Source organism: Mus pahari, chromosome 5 (assembly GCF_900095145.1).
Source record: "Mus pahari chromosome 5, PAHARI_EIJ_v1.1, whole genome shotgun sequence".
Lineage (NCBI taxonomy): Eukaryota > Metazoa > Chordata > Mammalia > Rodentia > Muridae > Mus > Mus pahari.
Window position 1 is genome coordinate 105,819,793 of NC_034594.1, and position 23,677 is coordinate 105,843,469.

The window sequence follows — 23,677 nt, forward strand, 5'->3', positions numbered from 1 at the left end:
TGGGGTTGGGCATTTCCCAGTTCCCAGTCTTGCTATATGTCTATCTGGAAATGAAGTTGTTTTCGGGAGTTTAGACTTTCGTCTTTCAAGTAACAAAAGTTCCCAGTACAATAAATGCTTTAAGATATGTGTAGTTCTCAAAAACTGAATCCAACAACCACCTTTTGCAAATGTCCCTAGTCTCCATTTTCTTATAAGCTTACATTTGAGGTGAATTTATGTATAATTTTAGTAGCTGTCTTGCTGTAAGTGAGTATTACTTGATTTTCATGCAAGATTATGCATGTATTAACAAGCAAAAACAGGTATCAAACCTATGTTCAACTTTGTATTTGATATTTATGGCAGAGTGCCTTGACAAACAGCTGATGGTTCATCGGAGTTGCCATGGACGGGCTCTGCTGAAGTTTGCCACCAGAATGCTGTCTCTCCACCTCCGTTCACACAAATCATTTCCTCTGCCAAGGGGCCCCCGGCAGAAGCAGGCGTGTGCGAGTGATTCACGTAGGGGAAGCTGTACCCAGAATATTCCAACAGTTTGCTTTCTGCTTCTCTCTCCTTGCCATATTTTTTTCTCCCCGGAGGAAGCACCTGCTATTATGGCTATGACACCTGAAAAGCAGCCTGAGACTGCCCGTGCGTGGGTGGATTCCCAGGGTGTTCAGTGACATTTTTTTAAAATGTTTTTTTAAGGAGAAACATTCTCAGCCATTGGAACATTGCCTTGTCTTATCAAAATGGCTCTGTAACCACATTCACAAATACCTTAGACTACTGAGCTACAGATGGGATTCAGTAGAAGACATACTGAGCTAATTTCCTTTGTACGACGTTACCCAGAGAAACCAAGCTGTCAGTATTCTCAAGAAGAAGCCTGCAAAGGATGATGGCAAAAGCCACAGGAGGCATGAGAAGTATGGCCTTTGGGAGCCTCTGTCCACCCTCCCAAATTCACTTGTAATGAAAAAATACTGCAAACAAACAGATGAAGCATGTTTATTTTATATTGAGTATATAGTAGTAGCGATGGTAGAAACTATTAGTCTGGAATAACATTGAATCAGAAAGAATTCTGAACATTTCCAATGTATATTCACAAAGGGAAATGACACAAAGGGAAATGACAGAAACACAGGATTCTAGGCATGCAGAATGTCATAACTTGAAGCCATCATCTCTAAATCATACCTTTTATTTATCAAGCATTATTTAAACTGTTTAGCCCACATTTAATAAACATATGTTATATGGGCATTATTTTTAAATATTACAGTTTTTTTACAACTCATTAAAGGGGAAAAACCCTCCAGTACCTTTTTATAATACATTTTTAAAGTTGTTTTATTTCCCAGACTCCCTTGTAGCTAGCAGTTTGGATATAATTTACTTTTTGCTAGCTATGTGCACGTATACATTTGTACAGTCTTGATTCCAGAACCAACTTCAGTGAAGAAAAGGATGGTGACTACACACTTATTACCCATTTTGCTAATCTAACCTAACTCCTTGATATGGCTTGAGATATAGTCACTTCCAGATGCCCAGCTCATGACTAAGGTGATACGGTAGATTTGCCAGGAAAGTAGTACACACCTACAATCTCACCACATGGATGGAAACAAGGAAATTAGGAATTCAAGGACAGGCTCGGATACACAGAAAGTTGGAGGCCCAGCCTCCAGTAGCCCTGTTGTAAAATAAGGAAGCCGTGCATGGTGGTTCATACCTGTACTCCCAGAACTTTGGGGTGTGGAGTAAAGATGATCAGAAGTTCAAGGTCATCCTCAGCTATTTAAGACCCTCAAAAAAAAAAAAGCAGTAATAATAAAATGATGGTAGTAGTAGGGCTACAGAGATGGGTCGATGGTTAAGAGTACTTACTGCTCTTGCAGAGGAACCAAGTTTGGTTCACACCACCTACATAGAGGCTCACAATGGCCAGCAACTCATTCCAGGGAATCTGGCTTGTAAGGGCTCCTGCAAGTATGAGGTGTACCTAAATTCATGTAAGCAAACACACATAATGAAACAAAATAAATGATAAAGATATCTTTTTAAAGAGGTGGATGGTGTCTTACTTCTAGAGACTATGCCTAGTACTTGCCTCTTTAGAGTCTGAAAGCCTGAAACCCACTGATCTTTCAGTTATCAATTACTGTGTAATAAACACCCTCCCCCAACTTAATCAGGGGCGGTTCTATGTGTGGTTGTATTCAGCAATCAAGTGTGCTGGTCTAGTGGGCCCTAGAAGATTCAACTCACAAGATGGGATTCCTTAAATGCTAAGCCCTTTTTCCTAAGTTCATCTTCCTACCATTTTGGTAATCTAGCTTCAGGGTTTGTCTTGTTTTTATGTAGTGGCTGTCCTCCAAGAGGTTAAAAATGTGAGCTAAATCTGGAACTCACACTTTTGCCTCATTCTGTTGGTCAAAGTCAATCATAAGGATGGGCTTGATTCAGGGGAGAAAAAAATAGACTCCATCTCTTTATGGGAGTTGTGGCTAAGTCATATTGCCAAAAGTCACATGATACAGGATAGATTCTTGTAGCATCTGCCTACCACAACTATATTTAGTCCTTTGCCCTTATGGGACAAGAGATCATTCCTGCTGGGAAAACCATATACACTTACAAGTAGTTCATACTTTCAAATAAAGCTATATACTCCTTAAATACCCAGAGAGATGCCATCGGTGGCACTTCTTTGTCTTAGTTATAAAATGTGTGGGTACACCTTCCGTATGTCAGGAAGAGAACAGACAGTGTTTCAGTGAGGGGCAAGAGGGTTAAAGAAAAAGCAATCACTTAGCAGCCTGCTGTAGCGTTTACTCTCTGTCCAAAATAATATTGCTTAGTCCTCAGTAAAGGGAAAACAACTATCACTGTCAGTACAATTCAGACAAAACTGAGTTCTTGGTGACATAAAAGTTGTATCTTAAATATGTAAATGTATAAATATTTCCATTCCTACTCAGTCTGAGACTGTGAATCAAGCATATTGATGATCAAATTATATTGATGCATTTTTTCCTTTTGACAGTTCATGAGTTTGGTGCCTGAGACTTTTTGAAGGTCTCTGCTGCAGAGTTGAAGCTAGAAATCTTGGTCTGAGATTAGAACTCTGTGATCCTAGATGATGGCTGGTTTGGAATCTCTAGCAATTACTTGTGTCAGGAGCTTAACCAGAAGCATGTTTACTAGTCCAGCAAGCATCCACACCCATTATGAAACATTACTCGGCCTCCTTTTGCCCCCTCTCTGATCATAAGAAGCCGAGCTTATGGCATGTAGGTGATAAGCTGCTCTGCTGAATCATCCTCAGTGGGATGGGGATCCATCTTCACCTGATGACAGAATGCTGGAGCCTATGTGCTCAGCCAGAGGTCAATTTACCGGGGTTTGTATATTGAGCTTCTATATGTCAACCGGCTAGCAAGTAATCTCCCTACATAGCATATATTTCTTTCTTTCTTTTTTTTTTCTTTTTTGGTTTTTCGAGACAGGGTTTCTCTGTATAGCCCTGGCTGTCCTGGTACTCGCTTTGTAGACCAGGCTGGCCTCGAACTCAGCCTGCCTCTGCCTCCCAAGTGCTGGGATTAAAGTCGTGCGCCACCACTGCCAGGCTATAGCATATATTTCTATTTGCAAATATTTAGGAGGGTCAAAGACTTAGATACTATTACCCCAGAAGATGCCAACGCTCTGGATGCAATCACCACCATTGGCAGATTTTGCCAATAATTAACTTAGTTGGCAAAATGTAATAGAACACTGATAGACTGGAAGCCGAGCTGAAAAGGGGACTAAGCCCTAGTCACTTTGTGGCCTTGGACGTTATTTCAAAACAAAAGAATTAAGCAATATGCTTCCTGAGATGCCCTTCCAACTCTAGCATTCCACAGATTCATTTCATTTCATTTCAATTTATTTATTTAGTTAGTTAGTTAGTTATTGCAGAGAATTTCTTATTCATTGGCCAGAATTAATGATATTCATTTGCAAAGGCTGCTGTGACAAGGCACTCCAAGCTAGGGAACTTAATCAGCAGAGATGTATTGTCTCACAGTTCTAGAGGCTGGAAGCACAAGATCTGGGTGTTGGCAAGCTGGGTCTTTCTGAGAGCTTTGCCGGAAGAGTTTGTTCCTGGCTTCTCTCCCTGGCTTGTAGATGGCTGCTTTCACATGGTGTTCTTTCATGCATGTCTGTCTCCAATTTCTGTTTTGTTTTGTTTTTTAAAATAAGGACACTAGCATCTATCTCCAAAGAAGTCCTTGTTCTGAAATACTGAGAGTTCAGACTTTAACAGATGTAGATTAGTGGGGACAAAATTAAACCCAGAAGCTAGGCATGGTAATTGCACACCAGCAACCTCAGCACTAAAGGTGAAGGCAGAAGCATCAGGACTTCAAAGATATCCTTGGCTACATAGTGAGTATGATGCTAACGTAGGCTATATAAGGCCTTGTCTCCAACAACGACAACAGCAAAACTGAGCTCATAATAAACCTTACATATTGAATATAAGCACAGAATAAAGAGTGACGGCTTGGGCTGGTGAGATGGCTCAGCGGGTAAGAGCACCGACTGCTCTTCCAAAGGTCCTGAGTTCAAATCCCAGCAACCATATGGTGGCTCACAACCATCCGTAACAAGATCTGATGCCCTCTCCTGGAGTGTCTGAAGTCAGCTACAGTGTACTTACATATAGTAAATAAATAAATAATAAATCTTTAAAAAAAAAAAAAAAAGAAAAAAAAAAGAGTGACGGCTTGACTAGCTGTGATACCGGTGACAGAAGCATGGTAGACTAGTCAGTAGGTATAGATTGCTGAATTTAGGTCGTGGACACTAATGCCCTAAGCCCACGCTGATAGTGAGTTTGATCTCTGCATTTGGATCTGTGAGTCAGCTGTTCAGAATCCCTCAGAACCTAAGATTCTCAGCATTGCCACATATCTCTATGTTCTTTCATCTGTTTTTATAACTAAGTGTGAAACTTGTTGAACAATAGTCCTATGACTATCTGACCAATTATTGTTCAAAGGAGTCTCTGAAGTACTATATAGGCCATTATTCAATTCAGTGACCCTATGGAGCTTTGATTGGATTTGGACATCAGAGGATATAATTATGAATGAAATGTGCTTTTCTGTGTTGGCTTAAGGCTCCTAATGATATAATGTTATTTCTATAGAAAAAAAAAGAGTATATTAGATTTTGGTAACTCCCAAGCACTCATTCAGATTCAGTGAAAATGCAATCACTGTGAACAAGAACACACAGGAGATGGAATCCAGAATTGAAGAACAGGACAGAAGTTTAGAGTTTCCAGCAAAAGCACACTTCTCTCATCACAGGTCTCTTTTAGAGCCTCTTCTAGCCTGGAAATCCACTAGGTGGAGCAAAGGACCAGGAATTGCTTGCCCAAGAGCGTCCACAAGCAAACCAACTAGCTGTTCCTTTCCTCTAGGTCTAGACCAACACAAGCAGGAGACTGAGTTCCTGAACTGCTTGAAATCAACTGTTTCCTAGTCATTAAAATAGACAGTAGTCCAAGGAATAGAGAAGTACAAATTTGCTGAGCAGGCCACAGTATTAAGTATACAGAGGGCACACCCATCTGAGACTAGTTCCCCCTCCCCACCCCTCACCCCTTGCAGGCTTGGCTCTTATTACAGATTTCCTTTCCATTTTCCATTGGTGACAGATGAAATTTAGGGGCAGGGCTCTTACCAAGGTCCTATAGCCAAGAGATCCTAAGCTTAGATCATCCACCCCCTTTTCTCTGCCTGCTCTAGCCATTCCCGAGCACTAGTAGCAGCCTGGTTTCCATTTAAATATGTTTTCTTTGATTCCAGGCCCTTGGATTCTAACACTTCCTTCCTTGGGTTGCAATCTTTCATTCTTTTTCTGTGCTTAGGGGTTGGTTAGCTGAACAGAGGCCAGGGACTTGGTTGCTTCTATGTGAAGACAGTTAGTGTGCCAAGGGAGACTATTCCCCCCTCCTGTCAGCAACCTCTTGTGGCCCCTGCATTCAAACTGCAGATGTTAACTATCTCATGCCTCAGTCCAAATCTGTTACCAACATTCCATAACACAGGAGTCCAAACACTTACAGAGGGAAATTTGATGAAAGGGTGAGTTCTCGAATCAAAATAACTCTTCTTTATTGTTCTCTGTTGTGGAAATATTTAGTGAACTATTAATTACCTTTCTCTTTAGTCTGAGCAGGTTAGGTAAGTAGTAACTTATCACCTTAAAGTGTTTTTTTGCAAAATGGTCATGCATCTTTGGATAAAATCTGAACTCACTGAAGGGGTGTGTGTGTTATCGATGGCCTTGAAAACAGAAGGAACGATGAAGGAGAAAATTTCCCAAAAAGGTAATGAAATTTTTCATTGCTGAGTGTGGTGGTTCATGCTTTAATCCCAGCACTCAGAAGCAGGAAGATCTCTGTGAGTTTTAGGCTAGCCTGGTCTACATACCAAGATCTAGATCAATTAGGGGTACATAGTGAGACTGTGTCTCAAGAAGTAGAGGAAGAGGAGGTTGGTTTTCATCTAGGGTAGAATGATGACCCATGGGACTTCTTGGCTTTGGTGTCATGGAAACTTTAGGACCAGATACTAAAATTCAAACTCACTTTGTAGTGAGAGAACAAATCTTTTGGGTTCAGACTCCATCTTAGAGAACCTGACCTAAGGTTGAACTCAAGTAAACAAACACGCTGGTACCAAGCACTAGTTTCCAGGTTACCCCCTAACAAGATCTGTATCTAACATCAGTTTCCAGGCTTCCTCCCAACAAAACCTGTGTCTAGCACCAGTTTCTAGGTTATTCCCCAACAAATCTGCAGCTCCAGGTTACAAGTCTGCCTGCAATACTTCACTTCCTAACAGCCACCAATCAGGAAGAAAGCAAAAGTTAAGTTTATGGTTTGGCTCCCAGCACCAGCAAATTATATTAAAGGCCATAATGGTCCCCCAATCAGATGTGTGCCAGGCTAGATATCCCCTTCTTACATCTCTAGATGCTTGCCTAAAACTAGGCTCAGGACTCCACCTTCATGCTGTGTCAGGGTTGGTGGGGACAGCAAGCTCAAGCTTGAATAGAGACCCTAATGCAATTGCACTGGATTCAGCAATTTAGTGGTCTTTGGGGGTTCATAAACATTTCCTGGCATAAAAGTAGCAAAGGCTGACCCTGAACACTTGATTCTCTTGACTCTATTGCCCCCCCTTTTTTTTTCGAGACAGGGTTTCTCTGTGTAGCCTTGGCTGTCCTGCAACTCACTTTGTAGACCAGACTGGCCTCAAACTCAGAAATCCACCTGCCTCTGCCTCCCGAGTGCTGGGATTAAAGGCGTGCGCCACCACGCCCGGCTTCTATTGCCCTTATAAATATATAGCAATGGATATTTTTCTACTATGTCTTTAAACATGCTTGGGATATTAGTGGGATAAGTTCCAGAAGTGGAATTACCAAAGTAATTTTTGTTTATAGAGGGGGGGTTGTTTGTGTTTGTTTGTTTTAAGACAGGGTTTCTCTGTGAATCCATGGCTGTCCTAGATCTTGCTGTGTAGACCAGGGTGACTTTGAACTCAGAGACCCACTAGCCTCTGCCTCCCAAGTGTTGGGATTAAAGGTGTGAACCATCATGCCCTCCCCTTCCCCCCTCATTACTTACTACCCTACTGCTGGCAGGAGAGCTGGCTCTGCCCCTTTCAGGCTGTGGCATTGGGTGATCTAGCCAGGGTGGTGGGGGTGCTGGAGAGCTGATGGGCTGAACAATTCAACTACCACCCAGTCCCAGATCCAGGGCTTTGAGTTGGCCCACCCCAACATATACAGCATCTATGATCTGCTGGAGCACATGAAAGGGGTGATCCAGCAGATCCAAAGCTGCAGGATCTCCATGAGACTGAGCAGCAACGAGATATCTGAGAGGTATCTCAGTGAGGATCCAATATAGATAGTGTAGCAGAATCAGGAGGCCTCAAAACAGACCAATGACTGATTTCAATGAACATTTATTTACAAGTAAAGATGTGTGGATAAAAGGGTAAACTGTGTGATACACTATTACACACTACAGCTTCCATGATGAGATTATTGTTATTGTTATTATTATTTTTAATTCTATCTTATTTTCTTTTCTTTTGGGGGGGGTGCAAGGGTGGAGGCTGGATACGAAGGGACATGAAGATAAATGGGATTGTGGGGCAAGATGTGAAATTCACAAAGAATCAATAAAAAGGGTTTTTAAAAAAGTATGTGCCACCATCATGCAGCTCAAAAACTTTGGTACTATAAAACTTTGATAGGTGCTATCAAATTGCCCCTTCTACAGCAAAGTAAACTCCACCACCTTTATGTAAAAATACCAACAGAGGGTTCCCTTACTTTTAACATTGTCAATCAGCCTGGCAGTGGTGACTCACACCTTTAATCCCAGCACTAGGGAGACAGAGGCAGGTAGATCCTCAAGTGAGACCAGCCTGGTCTACCAAATGAGTTCCAGGACAGCCAGGACTACACAGAGAAACCTTGTTTTAAAAAACCAAGAGAAGAAGGAGGAGAAGAGAAAGGGGAGGAGGAAGAAGAAAGAAAGAAAATTATTGTCAGTCTACTAAGTATCCTCTTGTGATTTTTTATTTGCATTTATCATATTTTTATATTTTAAAATCCCATTTATGTTTCCTTTTTAAAATAGCTTCCATAAATGGACTGTTCAGAAGTGAAAGTAATCTACCTGCCAGTTATATGATGATATGAGGAACCCTAACCCTAACCCTAACCCTCGCTGCCACCTGGAGAAATGTGTGCCAACACAAGCTGCTGGAGAGATCCATGGTGTGGTGTACTCTGAATTCCTTGAGGTAATCCCTCAGTCCTACACCAGGGAGTCATCAGGGGAAGAGCATCATTTTATTTTGCACAGTCAGTAAGGGAAGGTCCCCAGGGAGCAAAAGCTGAAAATAAGATATTTCCATGGACACATCACTGGATGCCATCATTGTTTTGGAGAATCCAAGATACAAAAAAAAAAAAAAAGAAAAGAAAAAGAAAGGCTTGGATAAAGCTTCCCCTGCTCCTATCAGAGACACTCAGCAAAACCTTTCAGAGATGAGAGAAGCAGAAATCTAATTTTACAAAAGGTCTGAGTAATTTTTAAATGATGGCTTTGTGCTGTGATGCTCACTACAGCTTTTCTGAGAAAGATAAAAATAGTGACATCACAGTGGATTGGTCAGCTGTCACCCCTGTCTAAAGGACTGCTGGGAAGCCATCAGCTTGGTTCTCTGGGCTGCAACCTCAAAGGGGGAGTGGCTCTAAAGAGCAACCCACCAGAGCTAATAATAAGGAAGCAGAGTTCCTGAGAAGGAGCAGCTCTGTCTGACACACGCTGCTTCTCTTCCGGAAAGAGAACACTGTTGACCAAGGAAGCCAGATCCTAATTTAGGGGCACAATCTTCAGTTTGAAAATTAAACCAGGACGGTTAGGATGCCCTACCCAGCACCTTAAGTCTAGCACACTCGCGTGTGTGCTTAGGTGAATAGTTCTCCCAACCGTAAGTTGGGCAGAACCTTGGATTTCCCAGGTATCTCTTCACGGATGAGTATTTCATGGAGGCCGGAGTCTGATCAGAGTCAGGAGGCTTCCCTGGTCTGTTCCTCACCTCAGTGTTGCCTTTCCATCAGTAAGATCAGCCATCTTAGTCCTCTCTTGGTTGCTAGAACAGAACACTGAAGACCAAGTAGTTTATAAAGGAAAGAGGTTTATTCTGGGTGCAGGGAGGCTCGGGAGCCAATGCCCAAATCTGAGAAGGCCCTGCTGTCATGTTACAGCATGGCAGATGACATCACATGGCAGGAGTGTCTCTGGAGGGGCAAACGGACCCATATGCATGAGTAGAGGAGTGGAACGGTGGATATAATACCTGCTCTTCCAAGAACTAATTCAGTTTCATGAGAAACACATTACTCTCACTCAGAATCCTCCTCCTGATGTACTCCATGGGCACACAATCTCCATTCAAGTTTTCGTGAGAGCAAAAAATATTCAAACCTGGCTGGAGCAATGGCTCAGCAGTTGAGAGCACTGACTGCTCTACCAAAGGTCCTGAGTTCAAATCCCATGGTGGCTCACAACCATCTGAAATGAGATCTGATGCCCTCTTCTGGTGTGTCTGAAAGCAGCTACAGTGTACTTACATATAATAATAAATAAATCTTTTTAAAAATATTCAAACTAAACTGCCCTTTTGTAGGATTCCTATTTAAATGCACATTAATATACTAATCTGTATTCAGGCTGCTATAACAAACTACCCAAGGCTGGATGACTTAAATGATACACTTGCTTCTCACAGTTTCAGAGACTGGCAAGCCCAAGGGCGAGGTGAGGATAGCTTTGGTGACAGTAGGGGCCCTGCTGTTTTGCAGACAGCTGGTTCCCTGCTTTGTGTGGTGTGCATAGACCTTAAGCCATCTCCCCTTCATCTCAAGAGGATCTCATCTTCATGATGTCACTATTAATCACCTTCCAAAGGTTCCATTGCCAATTATGATCACACTGGCAGTCAGAGGTCCAACATATGACATCACAATTCAGTCCACAGCAATACATATACATTTGTCGTTGCCATTAGATTCATTCTACCATGAAGCAAACTCCATGGGAACAGAGACTTAATCTGTTTTGTTGGCTGTAATATTTCCACCACTAGACCAGAGGGATGGCTCTGTAGTTAAAAGAGTAATACCAATGATCATTCAATTTTGTAGGACAGCAGTTAAAGCAAAAGGTACTGATGGCCATACACTTTGTCTAAGTACACTGTAGCTGTCTTCATAAGAGGGCGTCAGATCTCATTATAGATGGTTGTGAGCCACCATGTGGTTGCTGGGTTTTGAACTCAGGATCTTCAGAAAAGCAGCCAGTGCTCTTAACTGCCGAGCCATCTCTCCAGCCCAGCCATACACTTTGAAAGTGGCAAAATAGAACACTCCTAAGAAGGAACCCAGAGATGGGATCAATTAAAGGGAGACAGTGCTACAGGGTTGGAGTTACTGACTACACATGATTATGCTAACATGTTTTTTTAAGACTACATTTACACATAAATAGGGTTACAGATAGTGATGGATTAAGACAGATTTTTTTTCTTTTACTTGAAAACTTTGAAGACTTTTTTAAAAGGTCTTTTTAAATTTTATTTTATGTGTATGGTATTTTGCCTGTATGTCTGTGGACCATTTGCATGCCTGGTACCCTTGGGACTTAGAAGAAAATCCCCTGGATCTGGAATTACAGATGGTTGTGAGCCAGCATGTGGATGCTAGATAATGAACCCAAGTCCTGCGGATGAGCAATCGGTCCTCTTAACTGCTGAGCCATCTCTCCAGCCCAACTTTGAAATCTGGTTCACAAGTGTGGTATAGAAATTCACATGAATTTAAAGGAACAATGTTGTACCATGCTGGTTTTTCTTCCTATATTCTAGTTTCTGAAAATGTTTTTTTTTTTGTGTGTGTATATTCCAAAATGTACAACTTGAACACAAATTTTATTAGAAAAGTTATACTTAACATAGCATTGACTATTTTCAAGAACAATATTAAACCCAATAAGAGACAAAAGTCGGGAGGGGTATGGGAAACTTTCGGGATTGCATTTGAAATGTAAATAAAGAAAATAATAATAAAAAAAAAAAGAAAGAGAGACAAAAGTCAGATTAACAAAATGTGTAACAAGAAACTAATGACCTTTTTATACTCAAACGTTCAACAGTGTCCTTTTACAAAGGGGATATCCATGGTTTACAGGCACATTGTATTGAAAATAAAACTGCAAGAGCAATTTTATACAATTACCATTCTCGAGAAACTGAATCATTAAAATAGTAATTACGCGTTGAAAATGTTTTTTATTATAACATCCTCGATTCTCTGATCTGAGACCTTTGGCCATGGTGGGGACTGGGATCCCATTGTGCAATGGTTGCACAGGCCGCACTGCAGGGATCCCATCATGCAATGGCTGCACAGGCCGCACTACAGGGATCCCATCGTGCAATGGTTGCACAGGCTGCACTGCAGGGATCCCATCGTGCAATGGTTGCACAGGCTGCACTGCAGGGATGCTGCAGTGACTCTGTCTTGTTCTCCTTGTAGTCGAAGGGAGGGCTTCCCTCCTACTCAGACGCTTCCTAGCACAACACCGGTATTAACTTCTGTTCTCAGGGACTTCCCAATGTTGTGTAATAAGCAAAGTTGTTGATTGAAAATATCTGGTGTGGAGACATTTGTAGTTGTAACAAAAGCAAAACATGACACAGCTAGGCTTTGACATAAAATGTCATCTTGCTGATAAGGACATGTGTATTATCAGGAAAACAAAATGACACAAATTCCATGTTCAGTATGGACTGACATTTTCATAGCCTTAGTTAGATTATCCTGACTTAATTTTGAGGTGTAGGTATAGAAAAGAAACTGAGGGGCCATAGCTAGTAAGAGAGAGAAGCCAGGCCTATGATCTATCTTCATGAGAAAACATACATTCTATAATTTTTACCTATTTCAAATGTAGAACTCAATGATTTTTAGCATACTTAAAGAATTTTACAACCACTAACATAGTCAAATTTCAGGATCTTTTCATCCTCTCAAGAAGGTAGGTATTCATTAGAAGCTCTGCCACAGTTACCACCTCCTCAAGCCCTAGACAACCACTAATCTCTTTCTGTCTCTAGATTTGCCTATTCTGAACATTTCTTCCAATGGCACCATGCATTTTGTAGTTTCCTGTAACTACCTTCTTTGACTTAGCATTCTGTTTCTGAGGCTTGTGTATTGGCATTTCATTTCTTTTTATTGTCTCCAGTCTCCTAAAAACCGGTTCTTCCTCCAGCTCTGCTTGCCCAGAGACCCTTTCCTGCTGAACCAGCTTTGTCCTGTGACCTTACCAAAGCTGGGGAGGGGCCACACAGAGCCTGGGACCATTTCTTTCTCCTGGAAGGACAAGGCTCTGCAGATGGCAGACAGTGAATGACATCAGGATCTGCAGTGACTGGAGCTCGTGGCACCAGCTCCTCATTGTTCTATTTTTATTCTTGTGTTAAGATTTTTCAGAGGGAAGTCTTTACTCAAAAACTGCTTCTCTCTCTCTAGCTGCTCCTACAACCCCAGGCTGGACTCTGCTGCCACCTGCTGTCCTTTAGCCAGACACTAAACACGACTAGAGAAGGCTTTGTTCCAGGTGATAGTTACATATTGAGTTCTATTCCTGTGTGTGTGTGTGTGTGTGTGTGTGTGTGTGTGTGTGTGTGTGTGTGTGCGCGCGCGCGCGCGTGTGTCTGTCTGTCTGTCTCTATATGTATATATACACATATATGTTTCTATATATATATACATATATATGTGTATATATTATATATGTCTGTCTCTCCCTGTGTCTGTGTGTATCTCTGTGTGTCTGTGTGTAGGTCTGACTGTCTCTATTTGTCTCTTTCTGTCTCTGTCTGTGTGTCTGTCTCTCTGTCTCTGTGTGTGTGTGTCTCTCTGTGTGTCTGTGTCTGTGTTTGTATGTAGGTCTGTCTCTGTCTCTCTCTGTATCTCTGTCTCTGTCTGTCTCTGTCTCTCTGTATGTCTGTGTATGTGTTTGTGTGTAGGTCTGTCTCTCTTTGTCTTTGTCTCTCTCTGTGTCTCTGTCTCTCTCTCATACACACTCTGTCTGTCTGTCTGTGTGTGTGTGTGTACATGTGTGTTTTCTATCTTAAATGTCTGATTCCTTGAGCGTCCCCGCTGAAGTGTTGCTAACAGGCAGAGAGTGCAGCAGGTCCTCCATACACCCCTCCTCTGCTTTAACGAGGCACCGTGTGTTAAGTGAGCCTACAGACTTCATGTCTTCACTTCTCCCCTCTCCCATTCTTCCAGTCTTTTAGAAAAAGAACAGTTTTGAAACAGGATCTCATGTAGACCAGGCTAGCCTCGAAGTTACAGAGATATATCTGTCTAGGCCTCCTGAGTGCTGGGATTAAAGGTGAGCTCCATCCAGAGACTACCCCATCTGGGAATCCATCCCATCATCAGTCACCAAACCCAGATACTAATGCACATGTCAGCAAGATTCTGCTGAAGGGACCCTGACATAGCGGCCTCTTGTGAGGCTATGCCAGTGCCTGGCAAACAACGAAGTGGATGCTCACAGTCAGCTATTGGATGGAACACAGGGCCCCCAATTGAGGAGCTAGAGAAAGTACCCAAGGAGCTGAAGGGGGATACAACCCTGTAGGTGGAACAACAATATGAACTAACCAGTACCCCCTGAGCCTGTGTCTCTAGCTGCATATGTAGCAGAAGGTGGCCTAATTGGCCATCATTGGGAAGAGAGGCCCCTTGGTCTTGCAAACTTCATATGCCCCAGCACAGGAGAAGGCCACGGCCAAGTAGTGGGAATGGGTGGGTAGGGGAGCAGGGGCGGGGGCGGGGTATAGGGAACTTTCGGGATAGCATTTGAAATGTAAATAAAGAAAATTGCAATAAATTAAAAATAAATAAATAAAGGTGAGCTCCACCATACCCAGCCTAGAACTTTTTTGTTTTAGTATTTATCACATACTAGACTTTGTGTGGGATTGTAACGGTATTTAATGTGAAGCTTTGGGTCATTAACTTTGAAGGAAATTACTGTGGGGGCAGTAATGCCTAGTTAGATAGTCTCTTGAGCAGTAAATCCTTAGGCATCTCCTTACAACCTTCATTTTTTTACCCACACATAAAATTATATATTCTAATGGGCTATCATAAGATGTTTCAGTACATGTATATTGTGATATCTTTCTATAAAAAAACTAGTTGTGGTGATTTGAATAGCTATGACCCCATAGACTTATGCGTTTGAATGCTTGACCTGTCTTAGGGTTTCCATTGCTGTGAAGGGACACCATGACCAAGGCAACTCTTATAAAGGACATCATTTAATTGGGACTGGCTTACGGGTTCTGAGGTTCAGTTCATAATCGTCATAGCAGGAAGCATGGCAGCATCCAGGCAGGCATGGTGAAGGAGGAACTGAGAGTTCTATATCTTCATCCAAAAAGAAGCCAGGAGCAGACTGTCTTCTAAGCAGCTAGGAGGAGAATTTCAAATCCCACCCCAACAAGGACGCTCCTACTCCAGCAAAGTAATACCTCCAAATAGTGCCACTCCCTGGGTCAAGCATCTTCAAACCACTACAAGCCATTAGAAGGTGTGGCCATGGAGGAATTGTGTCACTGTGGAGGCAAGCTTCGAAGTCTCCTATGCTCAAGCTATACCCAGCATGGTACAGTCTTCTTCTGCTGCCTGTGGATTCTAAGGAGTCTCATAGAGGTGGAAGATGGTAGAGTAGCAGTAGATCTGCCCAATCTAGGCGCACAGCATGTATTCATAATAATTGAGCTGTGTTTTCATTGCTGGGGCATATTAGGGATGGAGAGAATTACTGCAACAATTACTATAAGATGTAGAACTCTCAGCTGCTCCAGCACCAAGTCTGCCTGCACACTGATGTGTTTCCCTCCTATCTCTCCTCTGAGTCGTGGAGATTCCTTTCTCCTCCCCCCCTGCATCCCAGCAACTCTAAAAGTCCTGCCTCATCTCTCTTTACTCAGCCATTGGCCACTGGCATCTTTATTGATAGATCAAAAACCAATTGGGTACAAGGGCCTTTAGTGTCTGGATATGCAGATTCCCAATTGAATCAAAGCATTAGAACCAATCTCCAACATATCACAACATGCTTTTGAAAGTTGGGGAACAACTTGTGAGAGTTGGTTCTCTCTCCATCACGTGGGTTTGGGGGCTCAAACTCAGGTAATCTGTCTTGGTAGCAATGACTTTTATCCACTGAGATATTTATACGTCCAATCAGATTGTTTATCCATAGGTGTGCACCTATAAGACACTCAAAGAATACCATCACATAAAGAAACCTTTTACAGAGGTTTGCAAGATCTCTGAAAGCCTACTTCTTAGCAGATTGATCTTGGATAGCGAAGGGGTTGCTAAAAAAAAAAAAAAGCATACACACCACAGTACACTGACATGGATGGGAGATGCTACACCATCTAGCTTCCTTAATCCACAGTCATTTTCAATGATCTATAAGGCTTCCTTATCCTAGATTATTGCTGCTGCTGAAAAACCCAGAAGGTGAGGACTCCCCCACGTTCTGACTCAGGAGAGGCAACACCCCAAATCACTCACGAGAAATGGTGTTGATGCAAACTGCAAGAGGACTTTTATTCCAGGCGTGCTCTGGGACCCACAGTTGTACACCACGCAGGGGTAGAGGACTGTGGGCACCGAGTAGCTGGGAGAGGGGGTATTTAAAAGAAGAAATCACAACTCAAGGAGGTGGGGAAGGCATTTTTGGAAAATACCAGTTAAGAGTCATGAGGAAGTGGGAGTCAAGACAGTTTCTATGAATCTCTAACAATAGCACATTTGCATAAGGGGTACCAGGAGTGGTCAGGGTGGGTCAGGGTGACTTTCTTTGAATGAACACTCCCAGAACCTTGGAAGTGGATGGGTGTAGGAATGTCTCTATCTGTTGTATGATTAGCATGCCTTGGAGCATTGAATCACAAAGGTCACATTCTCAAGCCTGGGCCTAAAGGCCTAGAATTTTGTTTTTACATTTTTTCACTGCTATGGCATCACTTGTGGATTTCCTCCCTCCAATAGTCTCTATGGGGTAACTTCCTCTGCTAGGTCAGGCTCAGACTCAAAAGAGAGGCAAGCTAAACTCCTTCCTGCTGAGCTTGTAGCCGACCAGGGCTGGCTTTTTAGTTCTATCAGACTCCGGGCCAGCATCATGGCCCTTGCCTTTCCTTTAGCCATACCTGGCTGCTGAAAAGTGAAGCAGTCATTGGAAACCATTGCCTGTTTCTAATCTAGTTCTCTTCCCACCTTCCCTCCAAGATGGAGTTGTAAGACCCCGACCCTTGGTCAGTGGTACTTACTTCGAGATCCTCCCCCACCTCCTTATCCCCCACCCCCCAACCCTGGCTCTGAGAAGTTTTTACTTAAGAATGATTCTGTGGGTGGAGAATGGAACTTGGCCTAGCCTTCACTCCAGGCAGGAGGGGGAAGTTGCAAGGACGGCGTAGGACTTAAAAAGCCCTAAGGGTCCCTCAGAGTGGTCAGGTAGCAAAGGGAAAACACAGAAGCCTTCGCTGCTGCTTAGAAGCAGTCACTTAAAGGGAAAAAGAAAAGTTCTGAGACCCTCAGTGGGACACCAATAAAAGAAGGTTGCAGGTAATGCAATTTTGCTTAGACTTTGGAGTGGCAACCGAGAGCAGTCCCTTGCAGTACCAGTCTGCAGGCCAGTGGAAGTAGCAAGCCCCAAAGTCTGCAGTTGTAGGTCTCTAAGGCTGCAAGCCTGTATGGTAGCCTGGAGCCACAGGTCTGGAGAGCAGTGGGAAGTGGAGGCTGGAAGAGCTGCAGAGACAAAAACTGCCTTCTGGAGCTGAGATGTAGTGTCTTGGAGTCAGGAATGGGTCCCCCTGATTGCAGCCTCTGGTTGAGTCCTGGAGGTGGGCTCAAATGTCCATCCTGCCCAGGGCAGAAGCATTGGGAATAGGGGAATCAGTCAGTCCTCCCCAGATGAATCGTGAGGACAGCCTTCTTCCTTCTCTGTTGAGCTTTGCAGTGATTCTACTGGCTGAAGGTCCTCCTAGGTGCTTGAATTTATATGGGACCACTTAGGCTCCAATTGGCTGAATGTGAGTATGCAAATGAGGTGAAAATGCGACTGACCAGGAAGGCTATCAAATCTGGTGGGAAGGATAAAAACTAAGAATTCTCAATTAGGTCTTCAGGTCCCACTTTCAGCCTCTGCAGTGATAAGGGATCTTCAATCTTTTGGCATTGTGATATGTCATTGTGTTTACAAATGTCTTATGCCACATCTATAGCTGTCCTGGGACACATGCAGCCCATGGGTTGTGGGTTAGCTATGCCTGGAAAAGCCTGGGGAACAGTTTATGGAGGAAAAGAGTAAGCTTGCTCTAGTGGTGGAGTCATTCTTCTATAGTAGGAGATAAATATACCTAGGGTAGGGCTCGTTTGCGCCACTCAGGGATATGTAGGAACTCCATATGGAGTTTTCTTAGGTTCAAACCCTAAGGGATCAGGAGCCACAAAGAACAGAGGGCTCATAGCTATTAATGCAGCATTGGTTGACAAAAGAAAGAAAAGCTTCAGCTGCATAAAAACCAGTTGACAGCCAGAACCTTGAGTTGGGGCTCTGTGGTGATTTGAATGAAAATGGCCCCCATAGGTTCATAGAGAGTGACATTATTTAAAAGGGTTAGGGCATGTGGCCTTGTTGGAGTACTGTGTGACCTTGTTTGAGAAAGTAAGTCACTCAGAGTGGGCTTTGATGCTTCAGTAGCTCAAGCTAGGCCCAACGACTCACCCTCTTTCCTGTTGGCTACAGATCCAGATGTAGAACTCGGTTCTTTCTTCAAAGCCATGCCTGCCTGCTCGCCATTACTTTCCAACATGACAACAATGAGCTATAAACCAGGCCAATTTAAATGCTTGCCTTACAAAAGTTGCCATGGTCATGGTGTCTCTTCACATCAGTGGAGTACTGACAAGATTGACTCTTAAATTTTTCCCTAGGAACCCCAGCTCAACCAAGATCTTGCCATGTTTGCCTTCGTATGTCCAAGATACCCCATTTGTCTGGTTTATCCTTCTCTTAACCCCTCTTGATTGCTTTTGCCATTTATTAGCCTGATTTCACATACCACCAATCTAAATAATTTAGATCTTCTGGAGCCTCTCCTACCTTGTAAAGGGCATGTCCCACCATGAGTCTCATCAAAGCCGTTAAAGCTTTATACCAATCCTGAGGGTCCTGCTGAATCAGTTCCTTTCTTAGCAATCCTCTGGACACAGCCATGTCTAGCCTGGCCAATGGGCATCAAACATACATTCTCTTATAATACCTGTTCTTAATCTGAGGTCCTCTGGTCCCTGATAGTCATAGAGACCTCAGCCCATACTAAGCTAGTGTCTGGAATGGCTTGTATGAGTTAGTCCCTGGTGGATTGATTTCCCATGTATTGCCTCCCTTATGCAGCCTTTGCCTCTCAGATGGTATGGCCTTGGTTTCGTGTTCTGTTACCCATTGTGTGTGGTGGTGGGGGGGAGTGGGGGGATACAACCACCACTATAGAAGGTACACCATCTAGTACCACTTGGGGAGAGACATATCGAGATTTTGTCCACAGATGTTCCACCTTTACACAGGTCATCCTCAGTTATATGTCCCACTACAAACATACCTTCCCAGCTCATCTTTGGTTCTGTCAGTCTCTGTTCAGGAAGCAATAGTTTTGTGACTTGTTGGGAAGCCATGAATAAAGGTCTACTTAATAATGACAATAGACCAAAGAAAATACTCTATCCAGTCTACCTTGGTGAATTAGTGAGTTCACCGGGCTTACACAGGGGTACAGGTAAAGCTTACTTATAGGAGAGTGGATAACTCGAAGGCTGCTCCTTATCTGAAAAACCCATCCTAGCTACGTCCCTGGAGCTTCTTGCACAACTTGTGGACAGCTCAGCTGGCTGAAGAGCCTCTTCTCAGAAATTGTGGATGCTTGTATAACTGTGAAGAGGGGCTGTGCGAACCTTCTGTTTCTCAAGACTTCTGAGCCTTGTGAGTTTCATTTATTTTCTGAGATTTTTTTTTAATTAGATATTTTCTTTATTTACATTTCAAATGCTATCCCGAAAGTTCCCTATACCCTCCCCCACACCCCTGCCCCCCTACCCACCCACTCCCACTTCTTGGCCCTGGCCTTCCCCTGTGCTGGGTCATATAAAGTTTGCAAGGGGTCTCTCTTCCCAATGATGGCCAATTAGGCCATCTTCTGCTACATATGCAGCTAGAGATACGAGCTCAGGGGGTACTGGTTAGTTCATATTGTTGTTCCACCTACAGGGTTGCAGCCCCCTTCAGCTCCTTGTATTTCCTGAGATTTCTAAGTTTTGATTACTTCCTGTGTCGGAAGTGCCTTCTTGGAATTGTTTCAAATCAAATCAAATCAAATCAAATCAAATCAAATCAAATCAAATAACTATATAACAGCATCTTCTGTTTTTTGTCTCCCCCTAGTGCAAAACTTGAGACAAAGGCCTATATTTAGGTCGCTTAACTTGTAAAGCAGACGTTCTTAACTTGTGGGTCACAACCCCTTTGNGGGGGGGGGGGGTCATATGTCACATGTTTACATAATGATCATAACCGCAGCAAAAGTACAGTTATAAAGTAGCAGTGAAATCATTTTATGTTGGGGGTCACCACAACATGAGGAGCTGTACTAAAGGATGACAGCATTAGGAGGGTTGAGAACCACTGTTGTAAAGTTTCTAGGGAATTTCGAGAAACTAGGAAGATGAAATAGGAAGGAGGGACAAGCATACTAAGGTGTAAGCCTGTACTGGGTGGTTTTATGTATCAACTTGACACAAGCTGGAGTTATCACAGAGATAGGAGCTTCAGTTGAGAAAAATGCCTCCATGAGACCCAGCTGTAAGGCATTTTCTCAATTAGTGATCAAGTTGGGAGGGCCTCTTGTGGGTGGTACCACCCCTGGGCTGGTAGTCTTGGGTTCTATGAGAGAGCAGACTGAGCAAGCCAAGGGAAGCAAGCCAGTAAGTAACATCCCTCCATGGCCTCTGCATCAGCTTCTGTTTCCTGACCTGCTTGAGTTCCAGTCCTGACTTCCTTTAGTGATGAACAGCAGTGTAGAAATGTGAGCTGAATAAATCCCTTCCTCCCCAATTAGGTTATTGGTCATGATGTTTGTGCAGGAATAGAAACCCTGACTAAGACAAAGCCACTTTACCAAAGTCTCCCAGGGGATGGTAAATTCCTCATGCCTCCAAGTTAGACATGCACAAGGCCTATGTGGTGGTTTGGATGAGATGCCTTCCATAAATCTTGGGCATTTAAAATACCTGCTCCCCAGTTGGTAGCTGCATGGAAGGATAAGGAGGTGTGGCCTTGCTGAAGGAGTTATGTTCTGGAGATAGGCTTTGAGGTTTAAAAAGATGCATGCCCTTATGAGTTACTTCTCTCTGCCACATCTCTAGAGTTGAGATGTATATTCTCAGCTGCTGCTCTGGATGCCTACTACCCTGCCTTCACTCTGCCATCACAAACTGTAAAGCTCTGGAACCATAATCCAGATTAAGTTCTTCCTTTTACATGTTGCCTTAGTCATGGTATTATATTGCAGCAATAGAAATGAATACGGAAGTGGGTGCTGAGAAGTGGACTGTTGCTATAAAGAGCTAGACGAGGAGTTTGGTGGTTTTTTTTTTTTTTCATTTTTATTTTTGTTTTTGGATGAATGTGAAGGACTTTGGGACTTTGGGCTAGAAAAGCATTTGAACACTGTAAATAAAGCCCAATGCTTAATGAGTCCTCATAGTAGGATCAGAGACCAGGCAAAGTATGTCAGGGAAGTCCCTACCTGAAGAGAGGCCATGGAAGAAAGCTGTAAAAGCAAAGCCTGAGTTACTTAGGAGACCCCAGAGTGTTAGAGTTACCAGAGCCATGTGATATCTGCCAAGGAGAGCGGTAGTCAGGGGATGGGAGCAGTTCAAGTAGATGTTGTAAGGGTCCATGATTCACCAAAGAATGACACCCCAGACTCAAATAATATGCAAAAGCAAAGATCATTTTACTCTGCAGAAGTCCAGCATGTTGGAGTCTACCATTTTCCAAGACAGAGATACCCAAGTGAGCTCGAAGGCCCATCTTAAAGCACATTAGGGGAATTCCAGGGAGGGGTAGGTGACCTTTATCTTAATTGGTTGGCTCTACAGGTAAGGACATTCCAGAACCATTGCTGGGGGCTGGGGGGGGGGCTTGAAACTGTTGCTGGGAAAACCTGGAAACTGTTGCTGACTTTGCCTCAGGCCAGGTTGCAGGGCAGCTTCTGAAGGTGGGGAAGTTTCCGATTGACTGCCTGAGGGCTGGGCTTTTTCCAGTAATTGACTTGCCTGGGTTTGCCCAGTTTGGGAAAACAGAGCTCTAAGCCTAGTCTCCTGAACCAATTTGAAGGCTGTCATGGAATCAGCCTGTCGCAGTCCTCTCACCGTGTCTTGCAGGCAACAAAGTTAGAAGGGAAGAACCGTCTAAGTAGGCCTTTTAACACCAAACAGGGAGCTCTAGAATCTAGAGTTTTCTCTGCTGGGTGTTGTTATTGTTTTAGACCAACTTTTCCTCACCATGCTCAATTCCTTCCTTTTACAATAGTGATGCACATCTGTGCCACTGTATGTTGGAAGTATGTAATTTGCTTTTTCATTTTACTGGGGTTTAGTACTATGGAATGGCTTTTAGTCTCAAAAGAGACCTAGGCTTTGGCCCATATAGAGACTATGAGAGACTATGGGGATGTTTGAAGCTGGACTAATACATTTTGCATTATTAAATGGCCAGAAGCCTATGGGGGCAAGGGAGTGGGATGTGATGGTTTGAATATACTTGACCCAGGGAGTGGCACTATTAGCATGTGTGGCCTTGCTGGAGTAGGTGTGGCCTTGGAGGAACTGTGTGATCGTGGATGTGGGTTTAAGGCACTCATCCTCGATCTCTGGAAGCCAGTCTTCTCCTGTTTGTCTTTGGAACAAGATATAGAACTCTCAGCTCCTCCTGCACCATGCCTGCCTGGCTGCTGCCATGTTCTTGCCTTGATGATATTGGACCAAACCTCTGAACCTGTAAGCCAGCCCCAATTAAATGTTATCCTTATAAAAGTTGCCTTGGGGCTGGTGAGATGGCTCAGTGGGTAAGAGCAACCGACTGCTCTTCTGAAGGTCCGGAGTTCAAATCCCAGCAACCACATACATGGTGGCTCATAACCATCCATAACAAGATCTGACACCCTCTTCTGGAGTGTCTGAAGACAGCTACAGTGTACTTACATATAATAAATAAATAAATCTTTAAAAAAAAAAAAAGAGTTGCTTTGGTCGTGGTGTCTGTTCACAGCAGTAAAATCCTAAGACAGACCCTTTAAACTTGTATGTTGGAATAAATAATTCCTCTACTCTTAGGGAATTAGGACACATGACTTTGTTAGGGGAGTTGTGTCACTGGGTTGGCTTTGAGGTTTCAAAATACTCATGCCATTCCCAGTGTGCCCCTCTGCCTCGTGTTGTTCCCACTTCCATGCCTTCACTCCACCACCACCACAGACTCTAGCCCTTTGGAACTGTAAGTCCCATTAAATGCTGCTTCTTTCCTAAGCTGCCTTGTTCATGGTGTCTTGCCACAGCAATAGAAAAGTAATTAATATGATCTGAGTCAGTTCCCATGAGTGTCCCACAAGCAGAGAAGTCTGGGGAGAAAAAGTGAAAGATGCATGGATGGGAGGGCAGGTGTTGCTTTTTATTTGCCATAGCTGGAGAGAAAGGAGGGCCAGGAAGTATGTGGTTCATGTCTATTATACTGAATCTGTTTTCCCTGTAGAGTAAAAAAATCTCCTTAAGTTTGTTTTTCATGCTCATCCTGTTGGCACTATGGAGATCAATTTAGAATGGGTCAGGATGAAAGCTGACATTGGTGGATGAACTATTTATTTATCTGCTGTGTGTG